General features: G+C 40.7%; 1 protein-coding gene across 9 annotated transcripts in view; it reads left to right on the top strand.

The window, feature by feature from the left end:
- Positions 1-23,912, top strand: part of NCOA2 (nuclear receptor coactivator 2) — a 290,814-nt gene that overhangs the window by 203,281 nt on the left and 63,621 nt on the right. The gene's annotated exons all lie outside the window — the stretch shown is intronic.

The following is a 23,912-nucleotide window of genomic DNA, read 5'->3' on the forward strand; positions in this document are numbered from 1 at the left end:
CTGAGGTTCTACAGTCTTTTGATGATGGTTTCCTTCTCACCACACTGCACCGTTCCATCATTCTTCATCCCTTATTGCCAAGTTTCTTACAGATGAAGTAAGTTACACACTCCCATTTACCGTGCAGTCACTAGAATCTGGCCTGTTTGCTTGCCCCTTCTCGTCAAACAGTGCTCCCTGGAATAGCAGCAGTGACCTCCTGTCGACCACATCAGCGGCCTTTTCCTCATCCCTAACACTTGGTTTCTCTAGTAGCTCTGTTCCTGTGAAGCATCCTTCCTCAAAACACTACCTTGGGTCCGTGCTCTATCCATACACGGTCACTGCCTTCTCTTCCTTATGAAGTCCTGAGCCTCCTTTTTGTCCCCAGCTAAAATTCCTTAATCGGTTTGGGTCTTTCCAAATTTGCTTACTACTAGCATTAACTTCCTAAAAATATATGGATATGTAACCACTGTTCTCACAACTTTGTGAGTCTCCCTGTAAGGATTAAAGTAAAATGTCCTCACCTGGCTTTTAAGGTACCATCTGTCCAAACATTCTTCTAGGCAGAGCCTGAAGCCTTAATTACTCTTTAACCTGTAGCTGCACAGCTTGTGGGCCATTGTTAGATAAAATCAATATTTCATTTTGGTTTGTAATATGATAGTTTAAGCTTTAAGAAAAAAATTCCCTACTACCATTTAAACTCTGACGGAAGAACCGTAGTTTATTCATTTTTATATCCTTTCCCTAAGGCCTTGCACATAAGAGACACTTTTAAGTGTATATGTAAATAATGGACAAAAATTAGGGCTTAGAGGAAATGTGAAAGCAACAAGAAATTCAGTGTTTTCTTCAGATACTTGAAGAAGGTGTGACTAGAATGATGGGGGAAGAGAAATGGTAGAAGGCATTTAAGGACCATCATTTAACTACTCTGTGAGTTTGAAATAGCGCATAAAATAAATTTCAGTGGTGTAGTCTGGAAATGACCAGGGTCCATATCGTAATTATTTTTAAACGTGATGATTTCTCATTAACTCATACTTATATTCAGGATGCATGTACCAGATGCCCTTTCTGTGCCCCATGCTGTGCATCAGAGATACAAAGAGAAGCAAAACACTGTCCCTACCATCCAGGGGCTTATTAATAAAGAAACATTAAAGCCTTTTCAGAAGAGCTCATGTACATCCTTCTCCCTGATTTGAGAACTCACCCTACAGGGAGGCCTGTGGTTGTTCAGCTTGGCCTGTGCCTACATTTAATAAGTGATAAAGCTGGTATTTGGATCTAAGAAAAAGAAGAAATATAGCAAGTCAGGAAGTGCTATGATAGTTGGATGAATATAGATAGATACAGATATAAGGCAAACTGTGATAACAGAAGAGGTAGGAAGTAAAACTTTTTGACCTCCAAGAATGTATTGAAGTTTACCATGTGGGTAATGTCTAGATAAAATCTGTTGCCAAGAATCAGGAATCTTTATATCCAAGACTACTATTTTTTTTTCTTTAGCAAGATTTTTAAATGCCTTATAAATATATCTATACATACTGTTTTTAGCTACCTTTATCTCCCTTGAGGAAGCCTACTCTGTTCATGTGTTACCACTGACTGCCAGGCCGCTTCCGCGGGTCTTGATGCTGTTGTCTGTATTTCAAAGATAAAGAAACTGATATGGAAAGGCACCGAGTTGAGGCCTTAAATTTAGTAAATGGCAAACTAGAATTCAAACCCCGCACTCTGTTGGTGATTCCAAAGTCTGTGAGCTGTCAACTGTGTTCCGTTACCTACCTCCGAGAATGGTGGTCATGTTTTCAACTTTCTCTTTATTTATTATGAGAGAAAATGTTGGTCTACAGAGAAATTCCAAAAGTAACATACTCAAAACCAAAATAAAGATTTATAATAGTTACTGCTGTGTCATTAGGGGCGTATCAGCGAAGAGATTTTGAAGATACGGAGTTAGGTATGATTTCATTAAACATCTTAAATCTCGCGGAGACTGCAGTTAAGGGCTATGAAGCGTTGTAGCAAATAGCTTCTCTGAGTTATAACTGCCTCTAATCCAGTTCCCATGTGTTCTACACACCTATGCATTTCTTTTTTTTGTTTTTAATGTTTATTTTTAAAAAGAGTGCGGGGCGGGGGGGGAGCAGAGAGAGAATCCCAAGCAGTCTCCATCCTATCAACGCAGAGCCCCACAAGGGGCTTGAACTCACCAACTGTGAAATCATGACTGGAGCCGAAATCGAGTTTGATGCCTGACCTACTGAGCCACCCAGGCACCCCCAATACCTATGCATTTCTAACTAGGCTTCTTTGATTACTGATGAATGTCTCCCAAGATTGTCTTTTTTATTGTCTTTTTCTAGTTATCTCAGTATCGAAGAATGAAAAGGAAAAGATGCTAAGGTGTTGTTAATCAGTGAAAAGAATTTCTCACAGACATGAAAACCGCTGCTCTGTATTCAGAGCATTCACGTTTCTCCCAAGAGCCAGATGACTGACATTAAAAAATAAAGGAAATAAGTTATAGATTGTATACTTTCAGAGGCAGAATTACCACTAAGCCAATCAAAGTTAAGATTCAAGGCCTCTTACTCGTGCTGGCCCCTGTGAGTGCTGGGAGTTGGAGCGTGTATTGAGACAGGGAAGCCGTGTTTCAAGCAGGAAGCACTTCTTCATAAGTACTATTTCAGATAATTATCTAAAGAGATCTCAGAAGATGAAATTTGAATTGTTTTGAAGGCCTAGTGTTTTGGCTACTGTTTCTTCTCTTATTCTCTATAAATAAGAATGAGAACTGCACTTAATTTTGTGTTCTTTTCCTTTTTTTTAAATTTTTTTCAATGTTTGGGTTTTTTTTTAATTTTTTTTAAACGTTTATTTATTTTTGAGACAGAGCATGAATGGGGGAGAGTCAGAGAGAGAGGGAGACACAGAATCTGAAACAGGCTCCAGGCTCTGAGCAGTCAGCACAGAGCCCAACGCGGGGCTTGAACTCACGGACCGTGAGATCATGACCTGAGCCGAAGTCAGACGCTTAACCGACTGAGCCACCCAGGCGCCCCAATGTTTGTTTATTTTTGAGAGAGAGAAGCAGATAGAGAGAGGAGAGGGGCAGACAGAGAGGGAGACAGAGAATCCAAAGCAGGCTCCAGGCTCTGAGCTGTCAGGACAGATCCCGACTGGGGCTTGAACTCACAAGCCTCCAGACCATGACCTGAGCCGAAGTTGGATGCTTAACCAACGGAGCCACCCAGGTGCCCCTAATTTTGTGTTCTTGAAGAGAGCCTCCTCATATTGTATAAGCTTCAGGCCCTATAAAACATTGATCCGTCCCCATATACTAGCAAAGTTTGTAATATTACTAGGTCAAAAGCAAGGGGCGCCTGAGTGGCTCAGTTGGTTGAGCATCCAACTCTTGATTTTGGCCCAGGTCATGATCTTACGGTCATGAGATCCAGCCCTACATCAGGCTCTGCACAGGGGAGGACTGCTTAAGATTCTTTCTCTGCCTCTCTGTCTGACCCTCTCCTGCTGGCCCTCTTGCGCGCGCTCTCTCTCTCTCTCTCTCTCTCTCTCTCTCTCTCTCTCTCAAAAAAAAAAAAAAGAAAGAAAAAGAGTCAGCTTCCTCAGTGAAAATGAGACCTTACACATATGGAATGCTTACTTTGTACCAGGCACCGCTGTTTACATCCACAGTCTCATTTCATCCATACGACACCCCCGTAGGGTAGATTTAGTTATTAACTCCATTTTACAGACGTGGAACCTAGGGTTTTAAGTCCCTTGTCTAGAGTCACAGCTAGAAGGTGGTGGAACTGGAATTCACATCCAGATTTCTACCTTTCTCCAAAGCCGGTATCTCTAAAACATGGCACCCAGCAGTTCTTGCTTTCGCCTGCCATTTGAAAGAAATTGTTATGAGTGAATTGGGTAAGCATGTTATTGGCCGAATTTTAGATCTACCGAGACACTAGTTTAGTTACCGGGAAGACTAGTTTTTGCAGATCCTTATTTCAGAGGATGATGTACACTTTAAGGCAGCTCAGCTTTTCCTGTTGGGAAGAAAAGATGATAAAAGATCCCAAGAAAATAGAAGGTTGCGATCGAGGCCAAAAAAGACTTCTTGGTATTTAGCCAAAAAATTGGATACCAGGCTTGTTTTAGAACATTCATTTTGTACCCTGATGTGAACAGATGAGGAATTGTTCTGTCAGAGCAAATGTCTCATCATTTTATCTATCTATCTTTCTGTGCAGTGTAACCTCTAGATAAATAACATTTCTGGCCTCATCTCCCATTTCAGGAAATATATTGGGAGTAAAACAGATTTTACCAGAGTCACTGTGACCACCCCAATATTCATTGCATTATGGACCAGAAGTTAAAGTAAAGGAACGGAACCTGAGATCCCTGTTTCACACAAGAGTAGTTAGACTCATGTAGTATGTGTTATAACTTATTGCTAAAAAGGAAGTGTATAAAAGGCAGGCTTCCATCTGTAAAATGGATTTGTTAGATTTCAAATACTTAAACTTAAAATTTTAGATATCTATAGCTCCCCATAGCAAAGGGGTACTTTTGCCTTATTTTTCTCATTTCTGTAATTTTGAACAAAAGAAAGCCCTGGGTCAACATGGTCACATATCAAAAAATACGTTGATTTTACCCAGGAGAGAAAAATCGTACATTAAAATGGACTTGGATTCTGCCCTTATGGTGTTAGAACGTTGATCACCTGTAATAGATTTAAGGTCCTTTTGGGCCCATCAATCTGAGAAATAAGATATTTTGTCTGGTAGAAGAAAAGAAAAGTGAAATAAATAATGCCAGTCCTCAGCTTGGTGCTGCTTCCCATATGTTCGTTACTGCAATGCCTTTTCACTCTCATTAAGGCCAGATAGTGGATTATAGAGGATTCCTGGGCCATTTGGAGGAGTCTGTAAATTCCATTTCTTTAGACCTCAAGTGCTTCTCAGTAGAGTGGGGATTCCCAATTGAAGCTTGTCTGCATTAGACAGGCATAGACATACCACCATTTTGTAAAATTCCAAGTGTTATATTTACAGTAGCTGATGCAGGGGAAAGAAAAAAACAGGAAGCACTATTGACACGATTATTCTTTACCACCCCTAAATTAAGCTCACCTTAAAAGCTTTTTTTTTTTTTTTTTGATCATCTTCAGTTTGTAGGTCTTTTATGTCAGATTAGAAAACAATAGCATACAGGGGCACCTGGGTGACCCAGTCATTTGAGCATCCGACTCTCGATTTCGGCTAAGGTCATGATCTCACGGGCATGGGATCAAGCCCCGCGTTGGGCTGCGTGCTGAGTGTGGAGCCTGCTTAAGATTCTCTCTGTCTCTCTCCCTCTGCCCCTGTCTCCCACTTGCACTCTCTCTCTCTCTAAAAATAAAAAAATAACATATAGTATGCTTTATTTGAAATACTGTTAAAGAACTGAAACTGTCAAAGGTGAAAGAAATTATTTTTGTTTCTTTGATTAAATGGATGTATATCTTTTGTGACTGAATGAATTAGTGAATTCATTTTTTTCCTACTACCAAGCTTTGTTTTTTTGCTTTATTTGTTTTCATCATGTAAGTGTCCTTTTTAATCTCCATCACCTATTTTACCCATCCTGCCATCCACCTCCCCTCTGGTAACCATCAGTTTGTTCTCTATAATTGAGAGTCTCTTTTTTGGTTTGTCTCCCTTTTTCTTTCCTTTTGTTTCTTAAATTCCACATGTGAGTGAGATCATATGGTATTTGTCTCACTGAGTGACTTGTTTCCCTTAACATTATACTCCTCTAATTCCATCCATGTTATTGCAAGTGGCAAGATTTCATTCCTTTTCATGACTGAGTAATATTGCATTGTATACATGTATACATTCTTTATCCATTCATCAGTCGATGGATACTTGGGCCGTTTCCATAAGTTGGCTATTGTAGATAATGTTGCTGTAAACACAGGGGTACGTGTGTCCCTTTGAACTAGTATTTTTTAATTCTTTGAGTAAATACCTAGTAGTGCAACATAGGGTAGTTCTATTTTTAACTTTTTAAGGACCCTCCATACTGGTTTCCAGAGTGGCTGCACCAGTTTGCCTTCCCACCGACAGTGGAGGGTTCCCTTTTTTCCACATCCTCACCAACACCTGTTGTTCTTGTGCTCTTGATGTTAGCCATTCTGACAGGTGTGAAGTGATAACATTGTAGTTTTGATTTGCATTTCCCTGATGGTGAGTGATATTGAGCATCTTTGCATGTGTCTGTTGGCCATCTGGATGTCTTCTTTGGGGAAATGTCTTCTGGCCATTTTCTAATCGGATTATTTGTTTTTGGGTATTGAGTTGTATCAGTTCTTTATATGTTTTGGATACTAACCCTTTATTGGATTTGCCATTTGTAAATAATTTCTCCCATTCAGCAGGTCGCCTTTTAGTTTTGTTGATTGTCTCCTTCACTGTGCAGAAGTTTTTTATTTTGATGTAATCCCAATAGTTTATTTTTGCTTTTATTTCCCTTTCCTCAGGAGGCATACCTAGGAAAATGTTGCTACAACTGATGTCAGAGAGATTACTGCCTGTACTCTCTTTAAGAATTTTTATGGTTTCAAGTCTCCCATTTAGGTTTAATCCATTTTGAGTTTGTTTTTGTGTGTGGTGTAAGAAAGTGGTCCACTTTTCATTTTTTTGCCTGTGGCTGTCCAGTTTTCCCAACACCATTTTTTTGAAGAGACCTACTGCTATCCTTTCTTAAGAAACAGAGTGTTCAGGGGTGCCTGGGTGGCTTGGTCGGTTAAGCATCCGACTTCGGCTCAGGTCATGATCTCGCGGTCCGTGAGTTCGAGCCCCGCGTCGGGCTCTGTGCTGACCGCTCGGAGCCTGGAGCCTGTTTCGGATTCTGTGTCTCCCTCTCTCTCTGACCCTCCCCCATTCATGCTCTGTCTCTCTCTGTGTCATAAATAAATAAACGTTAAAAAAAAATTTTTTTTTTTAATTTAAAAAAAGACTTATATGCATGTTAATTGTTTGGAATGGAGGATATTTTCCATCAAAACAATGCAATTTCAGTGACTAGATTCCTGGACCAATTCCATAAAACCTATTGTAACTAATAATGCTTCTAATTACAATAGTTCTTAATATATGAGGTATGTACAGCTGTGTTTCCAATATAGAGAGATGGTGTAGAGATAAATAAGATACAAATTCTTTTAGAAGCATTACTAAATTTATTGTAACCGTTTCTCTTTCTTATATGTTATTTTACGTATAGATACACAGGGACTCCATAGACATTATTGATACTGAAAAAAACCTTCTTGGGGCTCCTGGGTGGCACAGTCAGTTGAGTGTCCAACTCTTGATTTCAGCTCAGGTCACGATCCCTGGGTCATGGGACCAAGCCCCATGTCACACTCCACACTCAGTGTGAGATATTCTTTCTCTCTCTCTGTCTCTCTCTCTCTCTCTCTCTCTCTGTGTCTCTCTCTCCCTCTCCCCCACTCGTGCTCACTCTCTCTCTAAATTAAAAAAAAAAAAAGAAAAATTTTAAAGCCTTCTTATTCCAAAAGGTGGGAACCACTGACCTGATGTTTGTTACAGGAAGATCTGTTCTGAATTTTCAGAGACCCTTGGAGCATGATTTCTTTTTCCCTCCATTCTGCCCTGGTAGGTTGTTCTGGACTCCTCCCCCTCCAGGCCTCCAGTTATTAGGTAACACCAGTCACTAGTCAATACCCTTAGACAGGGGTAGAGTTCCAAAAGAGCAGGTGTGTGGGCAATGAGGAGGTTCAGGCATGGGTGCATGAGTGCCTGGAAGCCAGGAGATTCTGTGGTCTCAGGCTGGTAGGGTAAACCTTCACAGACTCGGGACCTAGTCTTTCTTCTTCTTCATGGTTCACCTGCTTCCCTTCCCCTGTGTTCCTCTACCACTCCCTTTATTTCTACCGGGATTTTTCTTCTCCCCTGGTTGACTGCAAAACAATATCCAAGTTTTTATGTGCTGCTCTTGTTTCTGAAGCAAATGTTCAGTTCTGGAGTTGTTCAGCTAGTGAAACAAAAAAAGTAAAAATAACAAAGGGAAAGCCACAGACTTTCTGGAAGTCTTTAAAACTCATAATGGATATCATGTTCCAGATGTTCTTTGAAATATAAATGAAGCTGTTTCAATCTTTGTATCTCAGTTTCATATTCAGTCTTTAGAAACCCCTAAACTTACCTCTTTTGATCCCACAAGAGGTGCCCCCTTACTTTTATACCTATCTCTTTTGTATCTTTCTCCTTCTTTCTCTCTTTATGTATACTCTATTGAGTCAAAGACCGCATATATAAATAGTGGGCCTTAGATTATATGAAGAACTAAAGTATGGCTCAGCCTTTATTTTGGAGGAAATATTCTAGGTGGGACTGTTGAGAAGTAGGAGTGAAGCCGTCTGTGCAGTTGGAGGGGTGGGTAGGAGTCTACTCTGTGTCTCTTGACTGGCCTTAGTTCAGTACTGAAGTGAATATACGTTACCCAATTGGCCAGGTGGACATTTGAGTTTTTGGTCCCTACTTACTGGCTTCAAAGCAATAGCAGTTTTATCTTTGATATCCGTCTTCTCAATATAATAGTTACTCAGAATTTAAGAATGTACGTACTGCTCGTCCTTTGCCTATAGAACACAACAAAACTATTTTCATGTTTAAACACACACGAATTAACAAAACAATTTAACTTTGTCCCAAGTGACCCTTGGGGGAAGGGGAGATGGTCATCATGAACCTCAAAGATTATAGATCCAATGTCCAAAGCTATAAAGACCTGCAGTATTAAATATTCTTGTGCAAAGTCACAGCTACTGTGTTTCTTCAGTTTTTCTGTTAGGTCCACACCTTAGCTCTCTTACCCAGATATCCTCCCAAAGTAAACCTTGACTTTCAGAAACATCTTACCCCTCCCCAGTTTTTCTCCTTCATAAAATAGTCACTTTGGGGTTTTTTTTGTTTGTTTGATTTGATTTGATTTGATTTGAGAGAGAGAACACAAAGGGGGAGAGAGAGAGAGAGAAAGAGAATGAGAGAATATCAAGCATGCTCCATGCTCAGCACGGACCCCAACATTGGGGCTCTATCCCACAACCCTGGAATCATGACCTGAGCTGAAATCAAGAGTCAGATACTCAACTGACTGAGCTACCCAAGGGCCCCTAAAATAGTCGCTTTGAATATTCACCTTCTCCCAACTTTCTTTAACTTTCCTTATAAGAAGTTGATTGTGACATTACCCCTATATTGCTTCTCTTTCTATATACTAATATGAGGAGCCCCGTAGGTTCTGTCCGCGCACTGTATGAATTCTCCTCCTTTGGAACTGAGATTTTAAAATTGAGCTCCTAGGGCACCTGGGTGGCTCGGTTGGTTGGGTGTCCTACTTTGGCTCAGGTCATGATCTCACCGTTCATGAGTTTGAGCCCCACATTAGGCTCTGTGCTGACAGCCTGGAGCCTGCTTCGGATTCTTTGTCTTCCTCGCTCTCTGCACCTCCCCCACTAGCACTCTGTCTCTCTCTCTGTCTCTCTCTTGAAATAAATAAACACTAAAAAAATAAATAAAATTGAGCTCCTGATTTTCATATTAAGTGAAAGAAAAGATCGACACTTGTGTTTTAGCTCCACTCCTGACTCATTCTTTTGTTAGGAGGAACACATACGTGGCCCGTCTTATAGGCACCTTTTTAGTTTTTCTGTTTTAAGTTCACCAATGGTTTAACTTTGAAAAATTGACAAATTATTTTTATGCCTGTAGAATTTGCTCTCAGCCTGAATTTTTGAGACCTATAAGTCTAATTTCCTTGGCAATTGGGTTTATCTTAAGAGGATAATACAAAAGATCATTAACCTTCACGCTTTTATTTTCCAAAATTCTTTTGAGCTGCTACACTTCAGAGAACTAATTAGGCCCCGTTAACATCCTGAGGTGTATGCATTGTTCCTGGTGTGTTGATGGAAGTTTATTTTGAGTTAAGTAATCAGCTCTTGCCATGTTCAGCCTCTGATGAAAGCATTCTTAGTGAAATCTTAGATAATTAGAGTCTCTCTTCATTCAGCATCTGGATCAATGCTGTTTCCTGAACTTAGCTCTCCAAAGAAGCTGAGTCTTCCAGCTAAATAAATAAAAAACCTTCGAAGACTTACAAATTTATAAATTTCGTTTTTCTTTTATTGCATAAATCCACAACACTTTACAAAGAAAATGGGCTAACTCCATTTCGGGACTTGGCTTAACCATCGAAGTATGCCTTAAACTCACAGGAGGGCAAGGCCTGTCTTTTTCATCTGTGCGTCCTCACCATCTAATATTGGATTTATGTTTTCTTTACAAACATAAAATACTACCTTTCTGAAAACAAAATTACAAATAAAAATCAGAAAGTGAAATCGCTTTTTCCATCTGTATACTTGGAGTTGATCCTATACAACCTACCGAGACCACTGGCAAGACTCCTTCCGTTGCTTTCTCCAGAGTGGGCAGTCAGTTCAGCTCCCTCTTAGTGGGTGTCTACGTGGGTCAGCAGTTGTGGTGGAGAATGGCGACGCAAAAATGAAAAATACAACTTCCGGCTAAAGGCCTCAACAGTCTGAGGGGGTCCAGATCAAATCACATGATTTCTGTATGATGTAGGAAGTGATGCTATGGCAGTGTTATGGAGGAACAGAGAGTAAAAAAATTGGATCCTGTGAGATTTCTGGAAGATTGCCTGTAGGAAATGACACCAGGTACCTAAAAAGTCCCAGTCACTATTCAGTAAAGATAGTGGCACCGGAGAATCCAGTGATGCCAGCTCAGCCTGGCCTGCTCTTTTGGAGACACCGTCATTAAAGTGGACTTTCGTGCATTGTGTTCTGCCTGGGCTTGTCCAGAGGAACAGGAAACAGGTGTTTGCCAGCCAGGAGACCAATGCTATGGGGGTGGGGTGGAGAGCAGCATGATTTTAATATTTTAAAAAGAAAGAAATTTACATTGGTAAAATACTCGTGTTTGGTCCCAATGAGAGTTAAAATTTATGTTTTCAGCATTACCGTTCATAACTGAAGAAATTTATTACGATTAACACTGACTTTGATTTTTAAAAATTAAGTCTATTGGCAGAAAACCGTAGAAATGATACTAAATTTAATTCATTAATAGCCACGTCTGAAGATGACTTCAGTAAAACATACTCTTACAAGTTTCTGATTCAATTTCTGTTTTATCACAATGTAATTTTCTTTTAGTAGAAACGTGTCTAGCTCTATTTTTTTCATTTTGACTTAGCCTTGTGAAGTACGTCCATTCCGCTTTTTAAACATGAGTGATTTCACATTTCCTTTGTTACACAATTATTTATGTTAAATTATTTAAAGTAGTCTTTACTTGTAATTTGTGGACAAGTTTATTGGGTTCTTTGTGAGACTGCTTGTAATTATAAATGCAGAGTATTATTACTTAGCGCCTTCCTTCTGTGGGGCTCAGAGTGCTTCATATGCATTATCTTATTAAGCTTCATAACATCCCTGTGAGGCAGGGGCATTTTGCAAGCGATTATAGATTGCTTTGCTGAATCAGCACAGCCTTCCAGCATTATGATAAGCTTGGAAAAGATTGAGGTCATGTACTAACTTGCTCTCGGGAAACCCTGTATGCAGCCAAATATTTTCCTTGGCAATACTGAGCTAACAGCTGCCACCATTCTAGTATCTGGGAAGCCCACTGTCCATTGATACAATAAAAAATAACAAACAGTACATCTTGAAGAAGCAAACCTAAGACCGTATGCTTGAGAGACAGCTAAGTTCCAGATGGCGTGAGTACAGCATCATCTTCTAGCCCAGACTTTACGTCTACAGAGGGATAGCTATGCCTACTCTTGCTCCGGCTCTCAAAACCGGACCTGCCCAGGTGTCATATCTGACATCTTCAGCCACTTTATCGGCCTCACCTATGAGCCATCCCCTGGCAGGCAGGATTTCCCAAAGCAGGTCTCTGGAATTCAACCCATGCATCTGTGTTCGAGCTAAACCCGTTTCAGAATGCCACTGGGTAGAACTTCTCTGAAGTCTTGATGACAGCATCATGCTGAATCATCTAGCATTTGGAAGCTTAGGAGTGATCATTAAAATTGAAAAGGGGAAGAATACATTTTAAGAAGATTTTATTTCATTATTTGAAGGGTTGTAGAATGATGGGGAAACTTATCTCTTGGCCAATATATGTAAAACAAAGCTATAATCTTAAATTAATTTAAACCAGTTAATTTGATAGGAAGTAACTTAATTATTATTATGTCTTTTTTTTAATACATAATTAGGTAGTTAATTTTTATATATTTCATGGCCTATGTGGAGGATCAAAATTAACCCCGTAAGGATTTTTCTTTTTGATTTATCCATCAGATAGCCACAGCACTCATTTGTAAGTCTTTCAGTTGTGGCTTAAACTTTTTAACTTTTGTGGGAGAGCAAAACTGTCATACTTTAAATAATTTCTTGCAAGTGGATTTGACTCCTTAAAAAGTCTTTGTATCTGAGAGCGCTGTATGATACAAAATCCAAGAGAATTATGGAATTGCTATGGAGATATCATATTTTTCCCCTTAACTCACAAAATTTGCTGGAGAATCATAGGACCATACATAAAGGAGAGGATTCCTTTGTAGAAAAGGTCGTTAGGACACCCAAGTTTAGGGGTCTTTGTAAATGTCAGCCTTTCTTAATTTCACTTTAACTTCTTCATGCAAATTGTGACTCATTCTAGTCCATACTTTTTCTGGGCTTTGAAATGTACAGGCTCTCCTGTCGGTTTCTACTGCCCAGCGAGGCATGTCAGTGTCTGAGTGAAGCTGACCCCTGTTTTCTTTTTAATTGCCTACTGCTTTAAATAGTTGTGGAAGGTTGGTTGATGATTCATTGCCACTCCTGCTTAAACTGGAGAATTTTCATGCCATAGGGTATTGAAAGGGTCATGTTAAAGATGTATTTAAATCTATTATCGTCATTATGAAACACAGTATTGGATGGATATTTAACGGGAACTCTTTCTCTAGAATGTTTTTTGAACTTAGGATACTCTGATGGTGATAACGAAACTTCATATTTTAGAAATTAGGAAGATCTACTTTGGAATTATTTCCCAAATGTCTCCCAGTCTTTTTTTTTCTTTTCACCTAATCTCTTACTCTAAATACAGTGATCATTCACTGCAACCAGACAATTTGGGTACGTGTGTTGAAAATGTACGAATACAGATCAGGTTTCTCGGTTGTATAGGCAAACCTTACTTTAAAAAATTCTGAAGCTGCATATATTTGGCCTTCAAAACAAGTCAGACCCTTTATTTTACCAGGCTCTACTTGACATTTGGTCGGGACAGTTTTAGGTGCCATCCCAAGGTGACAGTCTTGCCTGTAAGAGGGCCGTGGTGACCTTAGCACAGAACGTGAATCACTCATAACAGCTGTGCCCCTCCCTGCACCTTATTCTACATGGTCAGCCCTGATCATTGCACTGCCTTGGTATATAGCCCAAGTTCACAAGACCAGGACCAATGTGAGTTCCCAGAGGATGGGGATACTCACAGTTTTATATGTAAAACTGTGAGTTCAAATCAAAACTGTTTCAAGCATTTGAATATAATAGATTAATCTTCTGTTTCTGTGTGGCCTAAGAATGATACTTCGTGTAGTTCTTCCCACAAAAGTTCCAGTTTAGAGAACATAGACCTTCTGACAGTGAAGTTCTTCTTAGACCCATGATTGTACGCTTTTCTCTTTTCTCCTCCTTTGTATTTATGTTGTGTGTATTTTTTTTAAACTGTTGGGTAGCCAGCCTCACTTCCATATGTGGTTACTAATAGGTTAAAAAAAGAAAAGGGGGGATGGGGAACAACAACTTAAAGCAAAAACCACCCTTTTGAACCAGGAAGAGCATAAGCAAACATACAGAGAAGGATTATTGAAACAACCAACAACCAGTGGTGATGGTTACAGGTTCACAGGAAATGGTAGACTTTGCCTGTAGTGATTGTTCAGAATGCCTGAAATGCTGGAGACTAGACCAGAGATAGTCCCTTCTTTTCCTCCCTAAACATTCACATAGGAACTACCTCATGTTTACGTCTTAGTAATTAACCTGGCGAGTTGATGCCGAAGGCACCTCATCTTTAGCTACCAGAGATTTTCGCCCACAGGTGATTCTGGTGGTCATGGAGGGTGAGATCTTCTGGAGCCCGCCTCTAGAGTTGCACCTTCACGTGCCTCGTGACCCTGGGAGTGGACACTGGCTGCGCTGGGCCTGTCTGGTCCCTGTCCACGGAGCGCTCTTGCCGGGGACCCTGCATTTACCTTCTAGTTCTCGGGAATCCTGATGGCCTGGTCCCTCCCCTCAGCTCTGTTTCCTCCTGCTTCTGCGGTTGGCCAGAGCCACAGCACAACACATATTTACACGGAGTTCTTACATTGTTATCAGTGCTTTGCTTTCTCTACTATGATGATATGATTTAGCATAATTTAATGTTTTAGGTCTCTAAATTGGATGATTCTGTGTTCTATTATCAGCTTCTTGCATTAGGTGCTTGAAATTGGGAACACCTGCTTTTTAAAAAGCACGCTCATGAGGCCCTCCCGTAATTGCCGAAGCCGACCCTGCCAGCGAGGGGCCTGGGGAGAGTTGCTCGTAGGCAGAATGAAAGAGGGAATCGTGGCCTCCCTGTGGTACTGTTAGAATCACGGTCGGGGGAAAGGGGAAGAACAGCCATACAACTAGCTGTCGCAGTCTGTTTAGCAGGCATAGGCATCGGGTCCTGCGTCTGCGGAGAACTGGAGGGAGCAAATACCCAGCTGGAAGAAAAGCATAAGAAGAGAAGCACCAGCAGGTCTGACAAGCAGAACATAACATGAGCCGGATAGCAAGGTGCATGTCCGTGAGGGAAGTGGGGAGCACAAAGGACACTAGATGTGGAAGAATGCCCCCCAGGGACAAATGAAGGTCCGGTTCTGGGAGGGTTTTGAGTCACCGAACATCCGTCACTGAGGTGAAGCAGAGGCTTGAGATTGAAGTCCTGTGAGCAGTCAGAGGGAAGTGGGGATTCATGGCAGGGTCAGCAACAAGGGACAGTGGGAAATAGAGGAACCAGCCCTCCTTCCCTTCCTTCACCCCCACTGCTCTTCCCTTTCTTCCCTGTGCTTTTATCGGATGTCGTTCTGGTGGTAATAAGCTTTACGTTAGCCATGGGGTGAACCAAGTTGATTAAGAAAAGAACCTTGCAGGCCTCTCCAGGAATTTTAGCTCTTCCTCTTTCTAGATGGGTCTCCTGGCCTAGGCGGTGACCTTACCCTTAGAGGCCAAGGCTTCTCCCTGCCCAGTGTGTAGAAAGAACAAGAAACCTGAGGAAACACCCAGGCAGGTAGGAGATTTGTAGGACTCTACCTGGGTAGGTCTATTTTCTTCAACGCTAAGAGTGGCTGGGGATATCCTAGAGTCTGATTAAAACTCCCGTGATGCCCAAACTACTATTTTTTTATGAAGCAAGTTATAACTTTCCTAGTGATAATCTGGATTAATAAAGTGGGTATGTTTTTGTTTTCTTTCATCTTCAGAAAGAGCCTTGATGACTTCCACAACCACCACCAAATGGTTTCCCAATTGGCCTGACCACCATAGGAATTATCTTGATGCCCTTAGCACATGGGCTCTGACCTTTTTTCTCATCCCTTTTCTACCTGATACATTGAGTCCCAAAATCAGAGTCTTAAATCTCCATTATGTTAAGTACACAGTAAGGCTCTTCAGACAGATCCCTCTAAAGAGGCATTGGTGATTTTTAGATCCTGGCTATACTGAATTTCAGCTACAGCTTTGGAACTCTTCAATATTAACCCAATGTTATTGAGCACCCACTATATGCCAGGCAGTGAATAAGAATATCTTTTTTCTTAATGTTTATTTATTTTTGAGAGAGAGAGAGAGAGAGCACAAACAGGGAGCAGCAGAGAGAGGGAGACACAGAATCTGAAGCAGGCTCCACGCCTCAAGCTGTCAGCACAGAGCCCAACGTGGGGCTCGAACCCACAAACCATGAGATCATGACCTGAGCCGAAGTCGGACGCTCAACCAACTGAGCCACCCAGGCGCCCCAAGAATATCTTTCTGATAGCCAAGGGGCCAAGAATGTAGTGAAAGGGAAAGATATGCAAACAAATCAAACATTTTGAAACACTAGGATGAGTGTAGACTGCTATGGGAGTAGACACAGGGCGTTGCAGAAACACAGAGGAAGGTACCTGGCTTGATTGTAATGAGCTTCTGGAACAGTGATGGGGTCTTAAAAGAGAACTGTTGGAAGGGCATCTGTACAAATGGAACAGTCTGAGAAAATGCTTAAAATCTGGAAACAGTATGATGCATTTGGGGAGATGTATGATAAATATTGCTGGAGTATAAGGAATATTGGGAGGTGGTGCTCGCTGTGCCAATAAACAGAATGATTTGGGAGATAAAATATTTGCACTTCCTAGACCAACGTCCTAAAGAGTTTTAGAGACAGCTTTTTCTGTCATTTCCATATTTTATCAGAAACTTTATTAAGTGCTCCTATAATGTAATTTTGTTGGCCTTGTTTGCGTTAACGTATGTATGTGAAAAGAAATGAAACGTTTGTGTAGTTTGGTCTTTTGAGAATGCTGCCTTTACGTATTCTTAGTGCTGAATTAGAACTTTACCTCACTTCTCATTTCTTTCACACCCATTGATTTTTTTTGTTTCCCTGCCTTCATCTGGCCTCAGTCTCACTGTTCGGCCTCTGAACAAATTATGATTCCTCCGTTTCCTTATTCGGATGACTTCTAAAACCTTAGCCAGCAGAGCCTAGTGAGTTAGAATGAACCCTGAATAAGCAGTTTCCAGATTTTATTGTGCCTTCATCTCACAGGGCCCCGCGGCAGAAGAAAATTCGAGTGGAGACCTACCGCAGTCGCACTGGGGGATGAATGAATGCTCACATAATAACTTAGTGACGTGTACTTGTTGCCTTCCCGTTAATGAACTTGCAGTATTTCTGAGGCCGTGTTTCCATGGTTGTACACAGGCTTCTTTCACTGTGCGGTTCCCTGTGTGTCTGATTTTGTTTCACCTTCTGTGACCTGTGAATGTAAGGTCCCACAGCACAGGCGTATTTAGATTATGTAAAAGAGATTTTAGACAAATTGTTAATACTCACATAGCTTACTATGAAAGGCTATCCACGGCCTGTTTTACCTAACAACGCGTTGATACGTAATATATGAAGTGGGGAACTAAATAAAATTATATATTGGCGATAGCAGCTTCAACGATAGAGTTCTTAAGACAAAAACATTTTTCGCCAGTTAATACCTAGAGTCTATTCTGGTTACTGTGTTCTCTCTCGATAAGCGCGGTACATTAATTTTAAAAGTAGGGCCTTTACGTTTCAAACTTGGAGCATGGTTGTCGGGTGTGTTTAAGTAGTCGTGCCTTACTGTGGATGAAAACCAAAACCAAACATGTTGCTTTCTCTGAAGCAGAGCGCAGAGGCTGGGGGCCGGGGGGTCTGCCCGGTGGAGATAGCCTTGAGATTGGTTCATTTGCTGTTTCTTCTTGCCGAAGGGAGACCATGATATGTTAACAAGAAGCTCAGTGTGGAAGGAGGGAGGCAACTTGGGGCTTAGGTTCCTCCCACTGCTAAAGAACGTGCAGCTGCGCGGTTTTAATATGCACGGCAGGAGGTCTCACCAGCTTGATGATATATAGTGCATTAATGTTGAAAAGATAAACACATTTGGAGAGCACAGGAAGGGCCTTGTGTTTTTATGTTAGCAGAATGCTTCCTAATGAATAAGAATGTGCTGCTGGCTTCACAGAGCCATATGGCAGCTTTTCTAATTTTAGTTGGTGCAGATGCATAATTCTCTGGTTTTACCTTCTAGAACCTTTGAGATGCTACATAACTTTTCCTGTAATATTTAATCTATGGTGCTCGGCCAGAAATCGCCTGTCGTTGTCTCCGTGACATCGCTCCTCGACTGTCTCACTACTGCCAGGTTTGACAGTCACTTCACCTGAAGTCAGCCAGCTCCTAAATGCAAGAAAAGACGAGAATTGTGGATCTATTCCCACTAGAGTCTTACAGTTTGTTGTGGAGGTGATTAGACTTGTGTTTGACGTCAATCTACTGAAAAATTGATAGTTTCTGGGTGAGTGATTTTACTCATTTGGAAGCAGTGGAACTAATTATAAAGCCTGCATAAAGTATCAGGTTCCATTTTAGTCAAAGATTCTAATACTTTAAGTAGCACTGCTTCGATAAAAGCAGCTACCCTCATATTTGACCAAACGTACAAATAACTTTTAAACTCCTCCTTGGCTTCACATGTCAGGGGCATCCAAACATGGGCAGCGCTAAAAGTTCTCTATAGATGTGTAAAGATCCTGTGGATTATCTTTCATCTGATGTATTTTTACGGAATGAATCATTGATGTTTGTTTGGATTCTGCCTTTTTAAACATAGACTAATTTCCACAAGTTTTCCCCAGTCTCTTCAGATGATATTTTAAAAGATGAAGAAGTAAGTTCTTCCCGTTATCTTTCGTAACAGCTGCGTCGCCCCGTCCCCCTAATGGGCAGACGTTAAACAGCGTTTAGGGTTCTAAGTCATCAGTGCCGGAGTTAGAGCAATTAGGTGGCTGTCCCTTGAGCCATGACCACCATCCCTGAGAGGAAATAGGACTCTGTTCTGGTAATGGTTTGTGGAAAGAACCTTTGAATGTATGTATGTATGTTCTCAGTTCAGTTGCCTAATAAACAAATAGATCAGACTCCTAACATTACAAGATTGAGTAAGTTACCAAAATCAATAAGGGATGTCTTAAAAGAACATGTAAAGATCTTTAAAAAACAAAACAAAATAAAAAAAAAAAAAACCCATGATTTGAAAATAGCTAACTATAGTTTTTTTAAGATAAATACTTTTTTTTTTTTTTTTTTTTTTTTTTTTTTTTGCTAAGATCACAGCTTCTGATTTGTTGCTGTTCTCACCAGAAACTTAAATTTTACTTTCAAATCTATGCCTGGTAGATGCCAGTGATAAGGAGCAATTTAATCCAGCTGCTTCAAAAAATACCTGTATTTTAAAATCACTTACGTTTCTAGAGATCAAATGCTTCCCTATTCGCTTTTCCTTTTGTTCTAAGAGAAAACATGAACAATAATTACTTGTAAAGAAAAGCATATGGAATATAATATTAATGATTTTCCCCCAGTTTGTGGTATGACTCATCTTAACACAGTCCCTGAAGAGATAGGGTTTTGTTCTTTGCTTTGAAACTGGAAATCTAATTAATTGGTATTGGATTTCTGGAGTGCAGGCAAATGGAGGAAGGAACCGGACGGGATTGCACTGAGAGCAACCACCCAGGAGGGCAGGGACACTCGGGGAAAGATTACAGAGGCATCCTTGGGTTTTGCATTTGTAAAACTGTGTTATTAAAAAGATCATAGCTGTTTTATGATATTTTGATCTTTTGGGAGAGTGAGGAAGAAAGGGATGGAATTATTATTTTCATTGTTACTCTCTTAGGTCATATTTTTTATCTAAAAAGAATAATGGTTTAAGTGTAGCAAGAAGAAATAGCAGTCAAGGCATGAAGGAGAAATCTTTTCATAGGCTCAGAAAACTAAATTTTATCATCTCTTTTTCCAATTTAAGAGTTCCATCTATAATGGATTTCATAAGGTTTTGACCGTATGAAACTCTGTCTACTCTCAACACATCTTTCTACTCTTGCGTTTACGGAAGGATATTTTTGTAACAGAATATATTTTTATGGTTAATGGATGCAAAATATAGAAAAGTAAATACAATTTGTGATCACTGAGAAAACTGCCTAATTTAAAAATATTAAGTAGTGTATTTTAGTATAGTAATGCTGTACTTACAGAAGTATAAATATATCTAAGGATTTGGGCTTATTTATATCTGGCACATAAAAATAGCATACTCATTACTGAAAGGCTCCATCAAGATACCAGTATATGTCCGGTTATCATAATAACGTATCTCTCACTGGAGCCCTTTTCTTCCTCCTATTTAATTTCAAGGCTCAGCTGAACATTGAACAGAAGTAGTAATTACTTCATGAAAAGTACCCAAAAACAAATTCGTGGCCATTTTAATTTAGATTTCAGTTACATTAGTAAAGCCATACTTCTGTGTGTTTTGTATCATTTCATATTACTGATTTTATTCTCTTTAATACTGAGAAATTATCAAAGCACAAATTCAATACAGAATTGAATACTAGATGACAAATTAGTTGAAATGCATACATACAAACATGTAGTGAGGACGGGAGTGGAAAGCCCTAACTTCTTGACCCTTCGTCTCATATATTTAGTCTGCGAATAGTGAAAATTTCCCGTTCTGTTAGTTACATGAATATTGTGTAAATATTGCAACATTTTAAAAGTTCTCTTGCACATAATCAATACTCTCATTTAGAGTTTTCTTTCAAAACACTTGATCCCCTAATACAATTTCAAGTTGATCTTGTGAAAAATGCACGGTTTTCTTTTTTTTTTTAATTTTTTTTTTTAATGTTTATTCATCTTTGAGAGACAGAGAGACAAAGCATGAGCGGGGAAGGGGTAGAAAGAGGGGAAACACAGAATCCGAAGCAGGCTCCAGGCTCCGAGCTGGAGCCCGACGCGGGGCTCGAACTCACCAACTGTGAGATATGACCTGACCCAAGTCAGACACTCAACCGGCTGAGCCACCCAGGCGCCCCCTAATGTGCTGTTTTCATTTTTAGTCGGGAATTCCTAGGGTTCCAGCTTACATGGACTTTTTGCCAGTGTTCCTTAGCGTTGGTTTCCAGAGGCACAGTGGAGACTTCCTCAGGGCCAGATGCCACGTGTCCGTCCCACCGGCTTCCGTGTCAGGCTCTTGTCTGCCATCCACTTGCTTATCCTGCCGGGTCCAACTCAGTTACAACGTACGTGAAATATTTTCGTCTGCGTCCAACGATCCTTATCTCTTCTTTGAACTTAAAGTTAGTTCCTTGCAGTTATCCCTAAATTGCTCTCATTTAGTTCAATTGTAACTGTTTTGCCCTCCCAGCTAGATTTAATCTCTCAGCTGACAAGGATTATTCACTCCACTTGCACCACAGGCAGAGCGAGACACTGAGACACAGAGACGAAGAGACTGCTGAATAGATCCCGGTGTTACTGGTGACTTCCTCATGATGGCCACTCACTCTCCGTGACTTCCTGTTGGCTGCTTTTCTCCTTTGAAAGACTGAGCAGTTGGATATTATAAAGAGAAAAAAATGACATGTCTTAGTATTACAAATAATTTTTCAGGATGATTACTTTTAAATTGTTCTTTAAACTCTACAAAATATTAATGGATGAATTTAGGAAAACTTGGGTCTTCAGAACGATGATCAGATCCTCAAAATGTAAATATCTCACAAGGTATATTGATGGTCTTTAAAAGGCTTGGAAATGGATTGTCACAGACACTCTTATTTTCTATTTATTTTGCCCCACAAACAGCATTATTATAGACCCCCAGCAAACAACAGTTTCTTACTATTGTGCTCTCAGAATCGCATACGACAAATCGCCTGCTGGTTTCTGGCGGTCAGCAGTAGGCACGGAGTTGCCCTTGTGATTAGTAGCTTGTGCTTTATGAGTCACTTTCCCCCAAGAGTAATCTGAATTAATCAATCCATTCTTTGAAAAGGATAAAACCACCAGTTTTAACAGTGGAACGATAAGAGAAATGGGGACCTGAGACAACATTAGATGCCTTAAAACTTATTGAGTAAGGCAAAGCAAGATGATTTATCTCCTCAGGAAACCCTTTCTCCCATATTTCTGACCCTGCCTACCTGTTCCATTCCTCACTCTGCGCCCTGGAGGGCCCTTAGACCTAAAGGGGAAAATCTATTCCTTTTTCCACCCCCATCTCACCCACCCACCCATGCCCCCGTTGCCTCCTACGTTTCTGGGAGTAAGTGCCCAAGGTGGATCTAGTCTTGTTAGCCACCAAATATTTAGTGAAAACCTGCTCTGAAATAGGGACAGTGCCCATTAAGGATACAGATACAGTGCCGCCTTCATAAAATCTATCTTCTGGTGGGGTAGCATACTGTTTATTTCCTAGACTGTGATTCTCACTGCAGGAAGTGGGGAGGACAAGATACCTTCCTAGGAAGATACATCAGAATGTCATTCAAAGAAAGCTTTTTCAGTCTGCAAATTCTGGTAGATCCTCTCTGGAGAGGTTGTCTTCTCATGTCCACCATTCCGATTTGAGAATCACCACTGCTCCTGAAAGAGGTGACTGATGGGAGCACGATGCTCCTGTCAACAGTGAGGAGATTAGAGCAAAGGGTGCAAATTACTCTTTCTGCGGGATGTTAGCACGTCGCTTCACGCTGCCACAACACCAAAGACAAAAAATGAATTAGGATGCAGTAGGACCACATAAATATATAATATCTATTTTATGAGTTTTAAAATTTAGTATTAGTGAAACTCAGGATCCTTAGGCCCGAAGCCTGCTGGGACCTCCACAGTACCGGCTGCTAAATTAGATGAAGCAGCAGGTGATGGGGTCAGTCCTATTCCTGGACTGGTGGGTAGCAAAATGAGTGGAAACTGTAGAGAAATCTGTAGCCTTACAGAGTGAAGTAGCGAAGAAAAAAGAAAATTACGTGCCCCAGTATGCGTTTACTTGGAGTATGTTTGGCAATGAAAAAGACTCTAGGCAAATGGGGATGGTGGGGGAGGGTCGTCTGCAATAACTGTCTGGAGAGCCTGAGGTACGTCCTGTCCCAGTTGAGGCTGAGGAGTTGGGCTGAGACTGAGTCTGCAGATAAAGCAAGGGGGTAAGGTGCCTAACAATCAAGAGCTGGGGATGGCAGCAAAGAAACGACCAAAATGAAGACTGACAGATCCTCACAATATTGACCTAGAAAGGCTACCAGATAAGATCTAAGATCTAAGATCTATTTAGATCTTAGGAGGTGATCCAGGAGTATAGTAATTGAAAAAGCAGATACGGTCCGCATATGATAAGCTCTGCAAAGAAGTTACTAAATTTGGCATTCAGTAAGGAAGAACTAATACAAGTATGCTAGTAGTAAGTTCTATTTGTAAACTACTTTATAGTTTTTAATTTTTTTAATGTTTATTTTTGAGAGAGAGCGCGCACGCGCACTCACAAGTGGGGGAGGGGCAGACAGAGAGGGAGACAGAATCCGAAGCGGGCTCCAGGCCCTGAGCTGTCAGCACAGAGCGCGACTCGGGGCTCGAACTCAGGAACCGTGAGACCATGACCTGAGCCGAAGTCGGACGCTTAACCGACTGAGCCACCCAGGCGCCCCACTACTTTATAGTTTTTACAGTGTGTTTTACATGACATTCCATTTACCCCTGTCACAGTCCATGATGCATGGAAGGCACGTACTAAGGCCTTGAAAAGTTGGGAGTTGAACTTACACTTGAACTACAGCGGTCACCTTCCTTTCTCCCCTGATAAATATACACGTGGGAGTGCTCCGTCCTGGGAGTGGCAAGATTTGGAGGACCTGCGATTCCCAATTATTTTCTAGGTTCTCAGGTACAAATTCAGATTTCCAGATTTTTAGAATACCATGTAAAAACTTTTTTCAAAAAAAAAAAAGAAGAAGAGGCCGCCGCAGCAGCCACAAAATTTATCAAGGTCATGAGAGCAGGTTGATTCTAAGTACTAAATGGATTTACGGTTTTCTTTATTTGCATTTAATTACAATGATAACATTCAGTGTAAACAAGGATATAATTTATTCAGGTGCAAATAATTGGCACATTGTTTTTGTGTTGTTT

Source organism: Panthera uncia, chromosome F2 (genome assembly GCF_023721935.1).
Source record: "Panthera uncia isolate 11264 chromosome F2, Puncia_PCG_1.0, whole genome shotgun sequence".
In the NCBI taxonomy this organism is placed as follows: domain Eukaryota; kingdom Metazoa; phylum Chordata; class Mammalia; order Carnivora; family Felidae; genus Panthera; species Panthera uncia.